Below are 21,721 nucleotides of genomic sequence, written 5' to 3' on the forward strand. Positions count from 1 at the left end.
CCAAGGCCTCACACAAGTGACACAATCGACATGAAATTTGAATTTTCTTGCTATGATCAAAGCCAAACAAAACCGCTGTTTTATTAAACATATGTATTGAACCATCCGCATGTGGTATAGCGTCAAACATGAAATATCCTTCAGCAAACATTGCGCCATTGACAGTGTTATTTTTTCAACACGTTTCAACATTTGTCAATATCGGCAGTGTCATTTGAGCTTTGCTGTCGATCACCTCGCCATCCCGCCTTTGTTGACAAAGTGTATTCAAGGAGCGCATAGTGTGTTTGGGTAAAAACATTATCTACACCGTGCTTAAATGGACTAAAATATATTTTCGAAAATCTGTGAAAATAAAAAGTGCAAAAATTCTGTAGCTTGGCACAATGATGTTTTTTAAACTCTTAGTTCGTTGTGGTGATTGCCTTCATCCCTGTACGGAGCTCTGTCTTCAGTGTCTCAAGGAGTCGAAAGAAGTGTTTGTTTGTTTGTTGTTTGACGCCGCACCCAGCAGTATTCCAGCTATATGACGGCGGTCTGTAAACAATGGCGTCTGGGCCAGCACACCATTAACTATATATGTGAGCAATTAACGTCCCATGTTGTCGGGGTACGATGACACGCAACAACCGAACCATCGGGTCTGACCACCTGATCCATGTAGTCGCCTCGAACGACAAGTATAGGTGTATTTGGGACTAATTTTAAACCATGGGGGTTTCTATCAGTATTGGCCGCTATGACACAGCTGAAGTACAGTGGAACCCTGTTAATCTGGACGGTACCCGAAGTACAGTGAACCCCCGTTTATCTGGACAGTACCTGAAGTACAGTGAGCCCCCTATAATCTGGACGGTACCTGAAGTAAGGTGAACTCCCGTTAATCTGGACGGTACCCGAAGTACAGTGAACCCCCGTTTATCTGGACAGTACCTGAAGTACAGTGAGCCCCCTATAATCTGGACGGTACCTGAAGTAAGGTGAACTCCCGTTAATCTGGACGGTACCTGAAGTACGATGAACCCCCGTTTATCTGGACGGTACCTGTGTGAGTGTGAGTGAGTTTGATTTTACGCCGCTTTTAGCAATATTCCAGCAATATCACTCTTGGGAACACCAGAAATGGGCTTCACACATTGTACCCATGTCGGGAATCGAACCCGGGTCTTCGGCGTGACGAGCGAACGCTTTAACCACTTGACGGCACCTGAAGTACAGTTAACCCCCGTTAATGTGGACGGTACCTGAAGTACAATGAACTCCCGTTTATCTGGACGGTACCTTAAGTACAGTGAAATCCCGTTACTCCGGACAGTTCCGTTTCCTCTGAAATCGTCAAATTTAACGAATCATTGTTATAAAGGTATTTTTGACTATCTGATCCATTCAGCCGCCTCTTACAACCAGCAGGTTGCTGAATACCAATTTTAACCTGGTTCTTCACAGGGCTGGTGTATATTGCTTTACATGTGTAGAGGTTCATATGAACAATCGTCCAAAGGGTTTCCAGATTAAGAGGATTTCACGGCGGCTTAACCTCGGATGACAATGCATACATATTCAAAGTCATTCCTCGACTTCCACTCAATCACAGATGAAGTCAGTTCGGGGCAACAGAATATTGCTTTAAAACATGAAACTGTAAACGACATAATAGTGTCCAAACAGTGAAGACATAATGGATTATCGACAATGACGGATGTGCTTTAGGAGGCAGACTGGCTGGTTTGGCCTTATTCCTCGCCCCGAGCTTGACCCAGCCGTGACCGACAATAAATGCCACGCTCTCTGTCCTTGGCGGTTTGCGGTCTTAGCAAGAAGGTGATCAGACGAAAATACTTTCCAACCTGTGACCCAGAAACCTGTATATATGATATGGTTCAGTGCACATTGACCCAGGAAAGGGATATTTTTCTTATATTTATTTATAATATGCGTGTTGTATATGCATTATCACATTCATCGCGATATTTCAGTGTTCAGGTGTGTTCCGAACGTTGTTTTACACAAGACAGAAAAATTACAAACGGGTGGTTGATAGCAAGAGCAACGATCTACGCTGTCTGGGTACAATGTCCCGTTGTACCCATCAGTTCATGCTCCTTGTTATATTTATTGGGGTGAGGTGAAATCGGGTTTAACGTCGCGTCCAAGATTATTGCACTTATATAGCGACGTGCATGCACGTGCACTGATGTCGATTTATAGTGCACTGATGCATGCACTGATGTCGATTTATAGTGCACTGATATACCATGCCGTATGACCATGAATGACCCACTCAGACACAGTATACTGGCTCCGGGCCGACCAGTCCTTGTTTTAGCATCTTAATGCCGAGCGCCAGGCAGGGTAACAACAAGTTCCATCTTTTAACCTCTTTTGGAATGACGCGTCCGGGGATCGAACCCCGGACCTTCCGCTCTCCGGGCGGACGCTCTACCACTAGACCACGGAGGCGATCTTACGCCGTGGGATTTCCAGGAGATTCCAGGGCCTAGATTTTCGAAACGATCTTAGCTAAGATAAATCTTAACAACTTACGTTTAAAGATAAGATATCTCAAGGCTAGGATAAGTTAGATTTTCGAAACTATCGTAAACCTGTCGCAGATCGCTCAGAGCTACGATACCAATCGTAACTCTGACAGAGAACTCATTTGTGTTGGAGATAGAAAAGCGGGGTGTTTCCAAATGACGTCACGGGGATTTCCTAGCTGCTGACAATAACAACAACATAGATAAGTGACACAGAATTCATGATCACATTGTTTAACATGCACATATTTGAGTGAAATTCTGTACAATCCTACATATGTCCTACATGTAGACGTGTTGTTCCTATGATAAAAGATGCCATGACTATAACCGAACACAAAAATCATTCGTGTGCCATGCAATAGCATTTTTCAAAGCCAAAAAATGTTATAATCAATAAGTATAGTGTTAACACACTTTAGCTATTAGAATGGAAATAATGTGCCAAAAGATACTTCACTATTTTCCCTTACAATGACGAGACCTTTGATCGAACAGCATATGCGATCAGCATTTAACATGCGTATTCAAGTCGGATGTTAAGTGATGTATACTGTATATGTTTGTGTTTATGTCAAAAATCAAGTTTATATTAGTGTAAACACCAACATTATACGTGGAAACACTCAAAACAAAAATTGTTCAGGAAGCAGCGCACCGACAAGCAAGATTTTATGACAATCTAAGCTGGTTAAGTTTGTTTTGTTATTTATGTATCCAATATATTTCATGAATTAACCAAGGACTTAAATACAATATCAAGCTATAAGTATTTAGATGATGAAATTATTTTTTATCTATCTAGATCCATAATTCTTTTCAAAATTTAAAAGTGACACTAATTTTCGTTCGCAAAGAGAGATAATTTCGGAATTGTCAAGTTATGTTGTCTCATGGAACACGCCACAAGTTAACGTAAACATACATATAATATAGTCATTTTCTATCCTTTTAAATTAAGTAGAGCTAATAAACTGATTTGTCTGATTTCATTGAAATCTGACTAAGGAGCGAAATACTTTGTAATGTGTCAAATCTATTCCAGAACGTAGTTCAATGTTTGGCTTGTCTGACAGCATTGCTGAGGATCATTTACTAGTATTTGTCCGTTGTCCATTTTATTGTTTGAATGGTCTCAAGTATATCTATATATTTTTTATACATAAAACGGAAATGTAGACTTAAATATTAAAAACACCAAAATATTTTAAAACCGGTTTATTGAATGCAAAGATTATTGTGTTGAAAATGTGTATTTTATATTGATCAGTAAATTTCATTCAATAAACTTTTTTTTCTGCGAACATATATTGGAATTTGCAAACCATGCTACATTTTGACGAGAACCAGAACGAGCATGGGAACACATTTTTTATTTGATTTGTCGATACGAAAATCTGTGCTGAACTTTTACTGTCAAAATTTCAGTAAATTGTTATATTTAATTGAATACATCTATATGCCGTTAATCAATGTTTTTAAAGAATACAATTGTTCAACAGACAGTTTTTAATCATTTTATTTTCAAATATTTGTCTTTCAAGATGATATAGATAACATAGGTATTGAATTTAAAACGAAACAAATTACAATTACTTTTGCAAGAAAGAAAAAAGGATATTGAAAACAAATATTTGATCACATGTATTTCCTTGTTAAGTCAATAAATACTACACTGTATAGTTACAATTCAATTATTAAAACCACCCGCCCAACACGATTTTAAATGTAAAAACTTATGCGAAACCTTTATGGTTTTTTTTACCTATGTAGATTGAAATAAAAAAAATTAAATGTGAAAATAAAGACTAAAGCATTGACACAAAGGCGATCCAGAAAATATAACAGCGGAACTCTGCGCTTCATGAAAACTGTAACATTGAGCAAGGTGTCCGGGCGAATACAAAGGGAAACCACTCTCAACTAGAGTTTGAACTAAGATTAGCTCCCCCTGAGTTATCAATGAGCAAGCTCCTTTCCAGCGCGTGACACCTTCGTTACACTCTCAGTAACATCGCTGCCACCAGTGTGGGCGCGGCCATTACAAGAATCTTGAAATTTGCCCTCTAACACCTCAAGTAGTAACGTTGATACTTTTGTTTATATCCCTGGGAATGCCATCATATTTCATTTTGAAAAGGTTTACAACTGACCATGTTTTCCAGATGAATTTACTTTGTTGTTTGTATAATCAGATTGGTTCGAGATTGCAGACTAACGGAAAATAAACCAACTTCTCCCTTACATTCTTACTATATCAATAACATGATAGTTTTAATGAAATAGAAATTCAAATTGACAAACGAAGAAAGTAATTTAGCAGCGATAAGTGTATTCGGCGACACGACAGTCGTCACTTTCTTTGTAAACAAGTCATTGTCATTCGGTTGCGAGTTCAACTCCAAACATGGTTGTGGCCACATATTCACAGTTGGGAGTTTTGACTGGTGGCAGCGATAGTATAGAGAGCTCCGGGAACGTACTATCGCTGTGAGGAGCTTGATCAATGAGGTCACAGTCATTACTGTAGCCTGCCGACACCTTCCGTTTTTGTCCTTTCCAAATTATCGAAAAGGTATGTTGTTTCACACTTCTTCAGCATGGACTCGGATAGAAATATATTGTAAGCTATCGACTCCACACTTATGTGGATCGCTGTCGCGATTAAGAACATTTTTGACTTGAAATCCTCGATGCTTTCTTCGTGCTTTCGAAGTGTCAATTTGAATCACTCAGTATTACAAAGTGAAATGTCCATGTTTGAACGTAAAGCAGACTAATTGTTTGGCATAATATCTATGGAAAAGTATGCCGCCATCTTGGATGAAGATAAAATAAACTTACGACAGGTATGGGGCTATCTTAGATCTACGACAATCTTAACCCTCTTGGTGCCACGGGACCATACATGGTCCCTCACTTTTCACAACCGCCTAGTGCCAGGGGACCATATATGGTCCCGAGAAAATGCCCTTTTTAAACTGTGAATTTTGATATTTAACACGGAGTGCGGAAAGTCAAAACTATAACCATCATTACCCCAATCATCTTAGCTTTAACATCGTGTAACTCATACTTTATACAATGCTACGGATTGCGAAATATGGCGAGATTAGTAAAGTGGCTACCGCTCTTCTCGGCCTTTTTCTGCCATGTTTGAACACCAAGCGAACGACGGCGAATTTTGATAATGCACCAATGTCACATACACGTAAATATTTTCAGATAAAATCGTTGTTCATAAGAACAAATATGACCTGAGTGGTCAGAAAGACATATTTTTCCAAACTGTATACTTATTCACGTAAATACAATTCTGTTCACTCCTTTATGAACAAGTTTATTTACACGTTTTGTATATTTTTATCGACTATCGGTAATGGCGGAATGGTCGGTACACATGAGAAAACGACAGTGTATATTTCCATTACATTTGTGCCGATCATTGAATGAATTTATAACCATCATCATCCTAATCATCTCAACTTTAATATCGTGTAACTCATATTTTATGCAGTGCTACGGATTTCGAAATATGGCGAGATTAGTAATGTGGTTACCGCGCTTCTCGATCTTTTTCTGCCATGTTGAACTTCATGCGAATGAAGGCAATTTTGTATTATGCACCGTTGTCACATACACGTAACTATTATTATATCAGACAGCCAATTTGAAAAAGAAATCTGATCGGACTGGTCAGAAAGATTTACTAGTCCCCACTGTACAGTTATTGGCGTAAGAGTACTAACGTTTAGTCGGCCACGGAAGTTTTTTTGTTCAAGTATTGCATATGTTTATCGACTGTGTGTCATGGCGATTTAGCACGGCGCTACATACAAACCGACAGTGCAGATTGTGTCTTTTTGTATATGATGCTGATTTACAGAAAATATTCAAATCAAAGATACGGAAAGATAGCTATAATCGTTAATATTAAGTTGGTATAGTGTATATTTATGGGCAGGAGGTTCATGATCAAAACCTAAACATTGAATGGCCAAGCCCGAAGTGATGAACAGTACTCGTTCGCATCATAGCAGTGCCGCGATTTCTTGTGTTTACCGGTTGTCCTACATACTCGCCCGTTCAGACAACTAACTGCTACTTTTTTCATATGAAATGACTAAGAGTCATGTGTGATTGCTCAAACTAGCTGAGTAACTTGCCCTAACTGTTTCACATTTTGTCGCAAATGGAGATTTCAGAAGTGTGGCCACGACATCTAACGTGAGTCGACGCCATATTGTAAACAAGTTGTGTCAAGGTCGGTTCCACATGTGGTAGCTCGGCCCTCGTTTCTGTCGATGGTACACGCGATACAAACATAATGCAACTACTGAAAACATCAACATAACTTCTACAATGATGCCAGCAATACCTTTTAGCATTTGGGTTAACCGCTTATGGATACGATGTGTTGTAAAGTTCGATTTCGATTTGTTTTTCCTTTCATTGAAACTGTGATAATGGCGCTGTGATTGGTTTGCTGAAATAGTATTTTCCATGTCTAATGTACATGGTACATGCTGTGATTGTAGAAGATAATTGATAACCAATTGTGTATGCATATATATCATCATATACACATTACTAATCTCTTCAGAAAATGGAATATATTTTAGCTCGTTTTCAAACATTCTGCCATGGATATTAGATCAAAAATTAATATTAGATTTACAAATTATTTATGTACACTGTACTCTCGATTAACGTATGATAATCTATTGCAAGTCTTCAACTCTTATTTGATATGTCATCGGAAATGTCAGCAATGATTAAAATTAATTTTATTTCGTTACAATCTGCAATTTTATTCAAATAGGCTAATAGACGGTCGGTGATTTCCCGCCACTGTGAATTGCGCGTGATTTGACCTCGCGTGTTGTGACGTGGATGACGTCACATGAAACAGCTGATCTAATGTTGATGTAGTATAATGGATACACGTGGTTTCATTTTTCAAATAACAATATTCTCTTTGACTGAACCAGAAAGCATATCTAGTACATCACGATTGGAAAATGTCTACGGCGACCGAGTGAATTAAAACCGCATATCATTTGACGAACAGTGTTAGAATATTTGGTGCAGTTTTCTAATTTTGGTATGTTGACATGTGCTTTTCATATCTGTTTGAATGCTTGATATTCCAAAAATATAATGTGCATTTAGTTGAGTACAGCGGGAAAGCTGTCAAAATGGATCCAATATTAAACAACCTAGATTTTTAACATTTTAGCTTCATCTATTGGAATTTCGAATGGTTCAATTTATAACATAAACAGTAAAAGTAATTATAGATCTTCTCACAATATATAGATAATCAATTTCTGAAAGACAAAAAGTTTTTATTGTAAATATGTGACTTCGTTTTGATGTTTTATATAGTTATATGTATGTCTTTTTTCACTCTGCATTATCTAAATTACCAAATACTTCGACCAGTGACATATAGTAGTAATTAGATTCTACTTTGTTTTTTATCCTAGGTATGAAATAGATTTTCTTTTTAAATAAATATTTGTCTAAGAGCAAAATCAATACATTCTTGTGGTTTTTTTTCACCATTTTAATTTGTATATCTTCCCTCCAAGCTGTTGTTTAGCTAGGCCAAAATTAAAAAAAAAAAGGAAAGACATAATAAACCATTTTTATGTAAGATTTTGCTGGTTAAATTTTCGGAGTTCAATACCAAGAATATATTTTTCCTTTTATGACAAATAATTCCATTACTTTCATTGACCTACGATCATTATCTATTTCAAACTTTTCCTTCAGTAGAATGGGATGGAATGGGAAACTAGTGGAAATAAACTATCACGTATGTCCTTTAATGTACATGTACATACCTAGCTATAGGTGTAAATACACTTCTAAAGTCGTATTTATAAATCAAATGAATAAATGAAACAAAAAGTGGTATTTCATGGACTGGCCATACAAGTATATTTTGAGCAAAGGTCTAAGTTAGGCAGCCAAGTGCGAAATACGAGCTGATACGAGGATGTATGTTTTCTGGTGTTCATAGTGAAACAATGACATATGGCGCCCGAGTTGCGAGTGATCGAAAATAGGTTTGTTGAATAGATTTGCTGCCCATGAAAACGTTTCAACAATTTTGATTGAATCTACATGTACTTACTCTTGGGTGGTATTACGTTAGTATAATCTTGTTAATTATTAAGAAATAACAATGATGCCCGATATTGAGCGATGTCAATTTGAGTATTGTCAGGGCTGTTTAGCGATCTTTCACATTTTGTCCTTTGAAAATGTACGATGTCAATTACCCGGAAGTTGATTTTATCGCTAATAAAAGAGCACGGTCATTGAAACATACATGGACGTAACTGGGATTTCTTCACGATATACATTCCAAACTGTCATTCGTTTTGTGACATAATCTTTGAAACAGTCTGCGTATGAATTAATCACGACCACTTCCGTCAATTTTGTTTTGACGTCAAAAACACGCACAATTTCATCGGGATTTTTTATCGGTAAATATAACTCACGGAAAATTCTCAGTGAATGTGTACTTCAACATAAATATCATATGTCTATCACTGTTAGGACATGTACTTGCCAATGATATGAATTATTGGTCATTTAGATTTCAAACAAGGGCGCTTACTTGACTTTGCTTGCCATATTCGGGAGCGTCCATATTACGATTAATGTGGAAAAGTAGGAAACTTATAATACCAGCACTTTTATCGATGGCTGGGCAGTGCATAGATCTTTTGGATTTGGTGACTTTAGATACTGTTGGAAAGGCAATCAACTCGAGTTGCATGTTATACAATTTGGTTACATTGTGTGAAGAAATAAAGACGTTGCAACACTTTTGATACAATGTACACGTTTTTGTAAGCGCGACGTCAGCATAGTGCGGCACAGCGGTTTGCAGGCTGACTAACGTCCAGGCACCATGAGGGTTAAATGTACATGTACATATATACCTGGCTAGGTGTAAATACACTTCTAAAGTCGTATTTATAAATCAAATGAATAAATGAAAGAAAAAGTGGTATTTCATGGACTGGCCATACAAGTATATTTTGAGCAAAGGTCAAAGTTAGGCAGCCAAGTGCGAAATACGAGCTGATACGAGGATGTATGTTTTCTGGTGGCCATAGTGAAACAATGATATATGGCGCCCGAGTTGCGAGTGATCGAAAATAGTTTTGTTGAATAGATTTGCTGCCCATGAAAACGTTTCAACAATTTTGATTGAATCTACATGTACTTACTCTTGGGTGGTGTAACGTTAGTATAATCTTGTTAATTATTAAGAAATAATAATGATGCCCGATATTGAGCGATGTCAATTTGAATATTGTTAGGGCTGTTTAGCGATCTTTCACATTTTGTCCTTTGAAAATGTACGATGTCAGTTACCCGAAGTAGTTTTTATAACTAATAAAAGAGCACAGTCACTGAAACATACATGGACGTAACCGGGATTTCTTCAAGATATACATTCCTAACTGTCATTCGTTTTGTGACATAATCTTTGAAACAGTCTGCGTATGAATTAATTACGACCACTTCCGTCAATTTTGTTTTGACGTCAAAAACACGCACAATTTCATCGGGATTTTTTATCGGTAAATATAACTCACGGAAAATTCTCAGTGAATGTGTACTTCAACATAAATATCATATGTCTATCACTGTTAGGACATGTACTTGCCAATGATATGAATTATTGGTCATTTAGATTTCAAACAAGGGCGCTTACTTGACTTTGCTTGCCATATTCGGGTGCGTCCATATTACGATTAATGTGGATAAGTAGGAAACTTATAATACCAGCACTTTTATCGATGGCTGGGCAGTGCATAGATCTTTTGGATTTGGTGACTTTAGATACTGGTGGAAAGACAATCAATTCGAGTTGCATGTTATACAATTTGGTTACACTGTGTGAAGAAATAAAGACGTTGCAACACTTTTGATACAATGTATACGTTTTTGTAACCGCGACGTCAGCACAGTGCGGCACTGAGCGGTTTGAAGTCTGACTGACGTCCAGGCACCATGAGGGTTAAGATATCTTAGGGCTACGATAGTTTCGAAAATATGCTACGATAGCCTACGATTTCCTTACGAAAACTTTACGATAATCTTAGGGCTAAGATCGTTTCGAAAATCTAGGCCCAGATCCCCAGCAACCTATGCTGGTTGTAAGAGGCGACCAAATGAATCGGGTGGTCAAGCTCAGTGGCCTGGTCGATTACCGATGACTGTGTTTTGGGGTCCAAGCTCTGCTATTTAGTATACAGACTCTCGCCATGTAGCTTGAATATTGCTGAGTGCGGCGTTGAACAACAAACCCTAAATATTCTTGTTATTCTGTCAGACCAAGTTATACAACCCTTTTTCCGAATACGGAGATCACTATTCTAAAAAAACCCAACCTTATTAACATCTGTTCTCTAAACGAGAAATATTTTAAATGTTCTTTGAAAAAAAAAACACCACTGGACAAGATCCACGTACATTACGACCCATGATGTATAACGATTAATATCCGCCGAGAACCATCGAGAAACGAGAGTTATATTTGTCGTATGATGAAATAGTGACAGATGATCAATAAGACCAGCATGTTTCCGCTTCTTTCAAACCGTTAATACAAACCCTCAATCACTTTCATGTAAGCTATATTATTAGTGATTTAAGAGACCCGTCGTGTTTGCTTGTACAGTGCAAACACGAGATGCAGAGAGTTGTCTGTGCCAATCAGCGGCCACATCAAGGTGTTTTCCTGTCCCAACAAAACGCTCAGGTAAAACTGAATTCAGAATGCTGGCTTCATATGCGGTCGATGTCGTATCAACAATGCCGCGTAGCCTGTAGCTGCCGTCGTAGCAGAATCAAGGCTTCACTCCGAGTCTATATGCTCTATCGGCAAACATTGCCCGTCACAATATAGTGGTTACGATGAGGAACGCTGCGCTCTTGTTGCGAGGGACGTTTTCAGCATCGGCTTGGGACGTGAGCTTAGCAGATAATTAGTTCTTGAGCAGTTAAACCAAGGTGTGTCACCCGAAGGAGCTCTCAGAAAAACGTGCGCTGCAAGGCAACTCTACTTGATAATAGTGCAGTCTTAACGACTCAAATCATGGCGTTGATATCCAACAAAATTGTATCCGATTCTGGAAATCATGGATAACGAGGACATTGATTGAGGCTGAAGCAAAAAAAATGTCAAATCGATGTATTTAGGACAATGCGTACTATCAATGTTTGAAGGCGGTATTTTCATTAAAATCATCCTACATTTTGAAAATCCATTGTGGCAAAACGATGTGGGTTAATGTATCGGGAAATGTGAAGTGACATTTGTCTTTGATATATCCAGAGCAACGCACTCATCTACGACGTAACTGCACGGTAACAACGCGTGACAGTGGAGGTGGTCGACTACGGAACAACCATAGTGAAGGTAAAATAAGTTGTTTTTATTCCTTCAGCGTCATTGACATAACAGCCCTCGTGTCTGCTTACGTCGACTCTCCTCGGGGTAGCAGCCTTGGTATATCTGGTGCATTCGCTCATAAAACTAAAGTAATAACATTTCCCCATGTCGCACGTGCTTCAAAATTGCAGACACTATGCGGTTGTTAAATATACAGAACCGTTTAGGTCGACTTTTGGTGTAATTTACAATTAGAAGTTTTAAAGTATGGAATTGTTGACATCTGAGAAATATTACGATAGACATGTTGTATACATTTATTTATTGTGTAAATAAATCAAGAACATCACGACTGGTCTAAGGGCGACGTTCTATCAAGACGTGTGTTCAGTTTTGAACAAACCTCGAATCTTACCAATCGATAAATTCTTTTCCCTACCGATTTTGAGCCAACGAAAAAGTTTATCAACACGAGCCATTCCTGTTATTATGTTTATGTATTGTGACTTTTTCTTATCCTGGACTGTTTAATCGACATGTCAAAATCGTTTCTAACTTTACCCTTCAGGTAAATAGTTCTCAAGATAAAAAACACGAAAAAAAGATGTACTTTCTCAAGGTTCTTTAAACACGTTTTAAAAGGACTTAAATCAAGGTATACAAAGGGGAGTCGATTTCACGTGGTCTATTTGTAGCGATACTGTCCAAACATGGTAGTGAATTTAATTAACTAGCGTGAGGGGTTCACATAGTTCGAGAGAACTCCCGTTGTTGCCTAGGCCTAAATACAACTCTGTTTAATGACAACAGACACCTCTCACATGACCTTCAAAGACTGTTGACTTTGACCCTGGCGTTAGGTTATCGATGAATACAATCTAAGGAACAGTCGATGTTTGGAATAATTCGCCCTAAAAGTCATTTTTGTTATATTTTGTAATATTGGGCAACAGTTCGACGACTAATGGCTATTGTTACAACAGAAATTGATTATTATGTTGTTATTTTTTGCATCTGAGAATATAATGATGGACATCAATTTCCCTCGGAATAATAAGGTCGTATTTTATGTATAACCTTTAGTAAACCTTTAGTTAAAGCTGTAGAACGTAAAATGTAATTTACTTATTTAAGGTTGAATAAGTATCCGAATTTTACACAGTTGATTCGGGGTGTTATACATTTCAAGGGGGCGGTGGGGTAGCCTAGTGGTTAAAGCGTTCGCTCGACACGCCGAAGACCCGGGTTCGATTCACCAAATGTGTACAGCGCGTGAAGCCCATTTCTGATGTCCCCTGCCGTGATATTGCTGTAATATTGCTAAAAGCGGCATAAAACCATATTCATTATTGTGGGTTGTTCCAGATACCGTTATTTAACGCTGATTACAAAATCTAAATAATACAATATGAAGGTGTAGTTAAACTGAAATAGTGAGAGGATGCTCTGACCTGTAGTTTACGAACACTATCGTGCAAAGGGATGAGTGAATATGGTTTTACGCCGCTTTTAGCAATATTCCAGCAATATCACGACGGGGGACTACAGAAATGGGTTTCACACATTGTACCCATGTCGGGAATCGAACCCGGGTCTTCGGCCTGACGAGCGAACTCTTTAACCACTAGGCTTCCCGACCGCCCCGTCCTTAAATGAGAATGCAAAGACATAAAGTCATTTCTACACTGCGAAAAGATATTTTGGACAGAAAACTATATTTTTAAATTTATTCTGTAAATTGAGTTATAACAAACTACTCCTCTGATGTTAATTTTGGCACTAGGCTACCCGACCGCCCCTATCGTGCAAAGACAGGTCCATGTACATGTAGCACGGCCCATACAAAACATACGTCCATGGTCCATCTATAAACAGTGATGATGATGTACACACTCTTATTCTTATTACCCCTTGTTACATCTAGTGGTCTATGGTCTGTGGTTCTATCCCAGCCGCGTCATGCCAAACGATGTTAACAGATGGTACTTGTTGTTACCGTTCCTAGCGTTCGGCATTAATGGGCTTAAACAAGGATTGGTCGGCTCGTAGTCTGTATACTGTATCTGAGTGTGTATTCTTGTTAAACTGCAGCAGTGGGCTAGCACTATAAAATCGACATTAGTCCGGACTAGTACAAGCAACCACACATGCACACGTCGCAATACAAGTGCAACAAGAGTTTGCCACTTACGTGGCTATATCCCCCGCCCCTGTTGCAGAATTTATGACATAATTAAATCTAAACAAACCCTAACCTTTTTTTACCGAGGTGGAACTTGTCCTGGAAATTGTAAAAAAAAAGAAGAGTTTGGAACCTTAGTCCATCTTGTTGCCATGGAAACATAAAAAATAAAAAATTATAAAATTTCTAAATGGCAAAAGGCACCAGTTCAGCATGTACTTGACAGACCTGCAAAGTTTCATGAACAAATATTGAACGGTTTCTGAGTTACGCTCCGGAAACGAAACGTGACGGACGGACGGACGGACGGACGGACAGACGGAGCCCGTTTCTATATTCCCCGCCAACTTTGTTGGGCGGGGAATGATAATCTTTGACGCGACGTTAACCCCTATTTCACCACACGTCACCTTTACTGTACCGGCGGTAGGTAAAGCGTTTGTTCAATACACCAAAGGTCCACGTTCGATATCCCACATGGGTACGATGTGTGAAGCCCATTTCTGTGTCCCCTGCTGCGATATTGCTTAAATATTGATAATCGGGGCGTAAGACCATATTCGCTCACTTTTTAAAAGTAGGGGCACATCCGAGTCGTTCGTTGTGAATTTGGTTCGAAATGTTACGATATTATCCTGAAACTTACGTCGTTATATCCGCAGTTTACTGAATGGTTATTAGTTTTGTTTGTTAAACACCATACCAGTAATATCCCAGGTATATGACGGCGGCCCTTTAATAATCGAGTCTGGACCAGACACGCAACAACCAAGTCACTGAGCCTGACCACCAGATCACGTGGTTGTCTGTTAACCAGCATACGTTGCTGGGGGTCTATTGTAACCCGGAAGTCTCCCACGTGGTTGTACCTCACTGGAGATGTATCTATTTTATATGTCATGGAGTATATCACTGATATTACACATGATGATATATAACAATAATTTTGTGCATCGGCTTCGATAACGTCTTCAAGAAGATCCAACATTATCAAAATGTTGTCAGTATTTTTCAATGTCCTCTTTCCCGTGAAGACCAATTTGGATCGTCTCACGCTCCTAAATCCAACAACTGTCTGAGAGATCCCGTTATTTTATGAATGCAACTAGGTATCACTACACAGAGGAAGCAAAATAGAACTCATCTGTAATCGCCTTGCCTATATCTATACTTACAGATTTTCCATTTCGCATAAGTATCAACAAATCCATATCTCATACTGCCTTTGATGTACCGAGGCTGGTGATTTAGAAACATGATCAGTTACAGTAATACATCTTGGATTACCATAAAGAATATTGAGTGATTGGGTCCGGGAGCTTTTGCGGGGTTTTGGAACAGTGCTACGTTTAGATAATACATGTATTAACATCTTGCTCTGATTGCACGATCATGCCGAGAAAGATTCCCGTCTAGTATCCGTTATGCCTCAAAACCATCTGTGGATAAACAGATTATGTATGAATATATTTAATAAATCTAACAGTGTCTGAAACGAGCGGTGGGCAAACCAAAAATCCATGACAAAGTGTCATAAGAAAATAAGGCTTAAATATTAAATGTTTCCGGAAGTTTACATGCATTCGGGAGACACCGAAGATACCATTTGTTTGGTTGGTTTAAGCCACATTCGGCCATATTCCAGCAATATGATGGTTGTCTGTAAATAATAGTCGCCCCTTACGACAAGCAAAGGTGGCTAAAGACCTATTTTCTAGACCTATGTACTCGGAATCCGTATGCCAGGAAAAAGAAACACATTTTCACAAATATCTATTTTGGAAACAGACGCTTTCGGTTCTATGCAATTGACAAAAAGTTGAACTTTAATTCTTTGTATGCAGACTATTAATAATTTAAATTTAGGTACTGTAATATTTAGGCATACTAATCGAAGACAAATGTTTTAGATTACTTTTGATATTTTCAATGTGGTAAATGATATTTACAGATGCATGTTATTACATTGCACAAAGGGAATTCCACTGTGACGTTTATATAGGTCACGTGTTTCTTCCAAGTCTTCTAGCCTATGAGTATTGCTCGATGGTTTCCATTACCCTACAAGAAATACGTCCCTTAGGTCGACTGGTTTGCGTGTAGGTTCATGTCTGCGTTGTCATTAACTGACCTCAAATATATCAACGGTTGTCTGCAGGCGGCCACTTCGGTGTCGGCCCGTCCGCGGGGATCCCAGAGCAGAAGAGACCTCCAGTATCCCGTGTTTATCGAAACAGTCGACTACAATGAGGATCTGGGTTACAACGTATGACCTGGCTTATTGTGAGTTGTACCCGGGTATCAACCACTGGTTTGACAGATCCAGACGCAATTATTTACAGGCCGCCGTGATATATACAACTTTTGATAGGGATATTTTTTTTTATCTTTCCATAGTACACAAAACTGATTATCATTATCTGTCAAGAGAATATTTACATAGATGTCATATCTTATTGTCTCTATCAAAAGTTGAGTAGTTTAGTTACAGCATTCCTGACCTAGGCATGAAAAAACACCCACTCTGCTCAACTCGGGATATCCCACCTACGGCAGCAATGAATTAGTGTCATTGCTTGATTTCCATGGAAATCCATGAAACTCAAAATATCGTGGTATCAAGTTCGTATAACACGCGGTGAGGTGAGGTGAGGTGAGGTGAAATGGGAGTTAACGTCCAAGATTATTGCACTTACATGTATATAGCGACGTGCATGCAATTCATCGAATTGTGTGTGTGGCTGCTTGTACTAATCTGGACCGATGCCGATTTATAGTGCCAGCCCACTGAGATACCATGCCGCAGTTTAACATGATAACCCCACTCAGACAAAGTATACTGACTCCGAGCCTGCCAGTCCTTATTATAGCCCCTTTATGCCAAGAACCAGGCAGGGTCACAACAAGTACCATCTTTTAACGTTTTTTAGTAGTACGCGGCCGGGGATCGAACCCCGGACCTTTCTTTCTCCGGGTGGACGCTCTAGGAGGCAGTCCGGTTTTGAAAAGAGGTTATATATGCTTTGTAACAGATATAAAGTAAACAATACACAGTGGTTTGAAGAAAACAGTCACTGACATTTGTAAAGGGTCACGACTGTCTCCAGCTTGTGTTGTGTCAGGTGACAGTCACGTGCACAAAAGCTATTCCACACTTGCCGAGGTGACAGATGGGACGTATGGGATTGAGACGAGCCGAACGCCGTTATAAATCACCGTCACCTAAAAGCAATGCTGACAACGCTGAACAATATTTATAATACACTTATCCCCTTAAATCAGGCTTTTCTAATTATTCCGTGTAATGATCTGGAACACCTAGTAACAGTTTCAGCATATAAGCAAATTTTCATAATTATAGTGGACAGATAAGAAGGTCTAAAGTTAGATATTTAGTACCAAACTGTTCCGAACGTCGGTTTCATCTGCTGCCCGTGATGAATAATCCAGACGCCATAAAGATTTTAGTAGGATCTAATTGACTTGGGACTTCAGTGCAGTGAGCTGATATACATTTATTAACCGATACCCCACTGAACTCATGGGCATGAAATATAGACTCTTTACGACCAGGCATGGACACTAAGCGGTTTTAGAAAGAAGTAGTAATTCAAAAAACATTTTTCGTAACAGCGGTGTCTTGTTTACGATCTGTTCGTCAACCAGTACGGTGAGTGAGTATGACTTTACGCCGCTTTAAGTAATATAAGAGTAATTTCCGACGGGGAACACAAGCGATGGGTTTTACACACTATGCCCATTGTACCTGGGATTCGAACCAGCGACTTCAGCATGACGAGCATTTTAACCATTAGGCTATCCCACCGACTCCTAACCTCTAATGAACGATTTAAATCCGACTTTTAGTATTTAGCTAACCAACCTTTAAATCGATTGTCGTCCTCCAGTACACTACTAAATAACGCATGTCTATGACTGATTGCAATGTTAATATCAATATATCAATTTGCTTCCTCTTAATATATTGCTGCATCCGTTAACTGGGTCTGAAGGGCTTGTCGAAACAGATTGCAAAGAGAATGATCACGTGGACTACTATGATGTTGATGTTAAGTGTATATATAAACGGTTTGTTTATCATGGACTACCGGGCAAGAGAAAGTATACACCCATGTTTGATGGCGACACACAGAAACGATTATTCCATGGTGATGTATTTGATACAGGATACAGTTATATTTTGGACCTTGATATTGCCGTGTTTCGACAACTGTTTTCAGCCTATAGTAACGTGTTGATAACGTTTGCAATGTTTTGGTCAAATCAGATTTTCTAGTTTATACTTTCTTTTGCCCGGCAGGTTATTTATATGTAGCAACTTGATATAAATTCCATTTAGTGGAGATTTGCTTTAGAAAAGAAAATATATGTACCAGAAAATGATGGGAAAAAAAATATCTTCAAAATTATTTGACAAACACCCATTGTTGGCTGGATACAGGATGTTCTGAAACATCCATACCACATAGAATAAGTTAATTATTTGTTAACGTCGTCCCATCAATTGAAGCGTTTAAAACGTCGCCGACGACCATGTTCGATCCCTACGGGTACATTGCAAGAAGCCCATATTTGGTGGCCACGGCTGTGATAATGATGGAATCTTTATAAAAGAGATAAAATCCCCACTTTCCTAAGTGATCACTCTTTCGAAAACCCGCCATTCTTCATGCTGGCTGACATCTCGTCAATGACCAACACATCTGGCGTCGCCCATCCAACAATCTTCACAGCCATGTCAATGTTATTCCTAATTTACCCACGGTAACTGAGGGGTCACGTGACCAGTCTTCGATGCATGCATGTCAAAGGCCACCCTCATATTCATTTATCAAAGTGGACGACAAATGAGTCCACGAAATATCAATATATGCGCTGGCAGCTCGGCGAAACCTCTGCACCTCTGCGCATGTATCTCGTTCATCAACGCCTGTGCGTTAGGTATAGGCTGTGAATGAAGCATCTTACGCGGCAACGTCCGGTTATTGCTTCCCGTTATATTACCGACCCCTGTCCGACAGGTAACGGGCAGTATTGTGAACAATATCACCTGACTGGGGTAAAGGGTTAACCCCCTGCGACCGGTTGCTGTAACCCAATCTGCCGTTTGAGTGATCAGTACATGACGGGTACATGGTCACGTGACTCCCTTAACCTGAGAAAACCTTCAACAGGAATTTTAACGCTTTGCATTTTTCTCCCGTTTGTCAATCACACAAACAGCAGGATACGAAGCGAGAACTACCCATTCTCAAGCCATGCAGTATCTGCTTTGAAAAAAACCAAACATGTTTCGACGCACCGCCAGAAACCATGTTTGTACCCTGACGCAGTGTGGGAAAACGATGAGGTCAATCAAAGCGAGGCTCTGTTGAATTAAGGTAATGTTTTTACTGATTCTTCCATACTGTGTATGCTCTCTGGTGAGATTAGTTATTGCTGTTCATCTTAACACATCTGCTGCAAGCATCTCATTCAAGCAGCCACAAATGGACCTATTTGTTTTCGCGGAATGCTTTATGGCCGAGATACGCACAGGCCCACACACGGGCTACTTTCAAAGATACGTTTGGTAGTTTGGTAGACGTCATGTCTGTTACCTGAATATTGCAGAAACTAGGAAATATCCTCATAATTTCGCGAGTGTGTGAATTGAAACTTGGTGTTTATTACTCTCACTGGGTGTAATGGCTTGGAAACGACAGTTGAGTTTCATAACTTCTAATAAAAATGCATTTTCGTACAACTTTTATTGGCCTATCAATATTACGCCGTCTTCACTTCATAATGAGCAGGCGCGTAACCCTACATTGCCTGGAAGGGAATGATGTTATATGGTGATGAACATGGTTTATTCACATATTGAAGCAATATGTGCCCCAACGAATGGTTGTTTTGTTAAACGTATACGCGTTCAAGCACATTCGTAACTCATACGCAGACGTAATCACCGACACAAGACGCGGTATGCAGATTCACAGGATCGAGACCGTAGCTACAGAGATGTCATTCGGAATTAACACGCAGTCGATCCGCTAATAGCTGCTAGTCGGTCTTGCGCAGTCGACCGGTCACTGATTGTCGGTCCTACCTTGTGGTCACCCGTCCATGTATTATTGATACACACAAGCCGTTATGACCACTGATCCCCATTATAGTCAGGTGTTAGACAGTGGACCAGGTCACTGATGGTTGGTCATGCCATGTAGTCACCCGTCCATGTAGCATCGATCCCGTCATATTCGAGTCGTACGAGCACGGGGTACGGGAAACCTCTGTCCCGGAATACCAGATTAGGCAAAATTGATGAACCAGAATTGGGTCCACATGTTGCTTCGAGATAGGCGTACTATCGAGTGACCCGCGAAGAGCTGGGGTAGAATAGGTCTTCAGCAACCCATGCTTGAGGTAAAAGGCGACTATGCTTGTCGTAAGAGGCGACTAACGGGATCGGGTGGTCAGGCTCGCTGATTTGGTTGATGCATGTCATCGTATTCCATAAGTGTGGATCGATGCTCATGATGTCAATCACTGTATTGTCTGGTCCAATCTCGATTATTTACAGATCGCCGTCATATAGCTGGAATACGAGTGCGGCGTTAAACAACAAAACAACCAACCAACCAACAATCGAGAAATGAGTATTCGATTTGAAATGATATCACTGTCATTATTTCCCGATAAAGAAATATATCGTAACACGAAACCAAGATTGTGCATATGTACTACTCATATATTATACTACAAAGAAGACAGTAAGAACACCCGATTCTTTCATATGTTTGTTTTGTTTGTTTGTTGTTTAACGCCGCACTCAGTAGTATTCCGGCAACATGATGGCAGTCTGTAAATAATCGAGTCTGGACCAGACAATCCAGTGATTGACATCATGAGCATCGATCCACGCAATTGGGATACGATGACATGTATCAACTTTCAAGCAAGTCAGCGAGCCTGACCACCCGATCCTGTTAGTCGCCTCTCACGACAAGCATAGTCGCCTTTTACGGCAAATATGGGTTGCTGAAAACCTATCCTACCCCGGATCCTCACGGGTCTCTTTCTTATGGCTATATTTAAGCTGCCTATGGCATGGATGATTAATTTATAACCACATGAAAGACTCTGATGCTCTTTAACTTCTTTTGAGTAGTATGTCTGCTCGAAGACCTTCATTTACAGCATTGCTCTCACGTGTGTGAAGGAAATATATCTAAACGGTCTTGGCAGCAATGCTTGATTTTCTTTCTCTATCCCGGGTTGCCCTACATCCTCGCCTACATCATCGTCAACCCCATGGCATTTGCTGTATGTTTTTGAACTACAGTTTTGCAATTCTTACACGAAAAAAGGCGGAGATAAAATGGTAAAAAGGCGGGGAAGAATTTGACAGCGGCTTGTGAAGACGGCTTAAATTTGACGCCTTGTTAAGCGAGTGTTTTTAACTTGCATTAGACAGGTATTAAAATACCCGCTTTATTCCTGTATAACTTTTCAAGAGAATTTCTCAGAGGGATAACGCATTTCCTTTATGGGTATTCAGTCTGTTTGTGA

At 39.5% G+C, this 21,721-nt stretch overlaps 1 protein-coding gene across 1 annotated transcript in view; it reads left to right on the forward strand.

The window, feature by feature from the left end:
* Nucleotides 1-11,492: 11,492 nt before the first annotated feature.
* LOC139467402 (extracellular serine/threonine protein CG31145-like) overlaps nucleotides 11,493-21,721 on the forward strand; it is a 91,988-nt gene continuing 81,759 nt past the window's right edge. Inside the window, exon 1 of the mRNA XM_071248954.1 lies at nucleotides 11,493-11,991. The gene's annotated coding sequence lies outside the window, so the exon portion shown is untranslated. The remainder of the gene's footprint in view (nucleotides 11,992-21,721) is intronic.

The sequence above is a fragment of the Haliotis cracherodii genome, unplaced genomic scaffold (genome assembly GCF_022045235.1).
Source record: "Haliotis cracherodii isolate W230 unplaced genomic scaffold, xgHalCrac1.p SCAF_2, whole genome shotgun sequence".
Classification (NCBI taxonomy): domain Eukaryota; kingdom Metazoa; phylum Mollusca; class Gastropoda; order Lepetellida; family Haliotidae; genus Haliotis; species Haliotis cracherodii.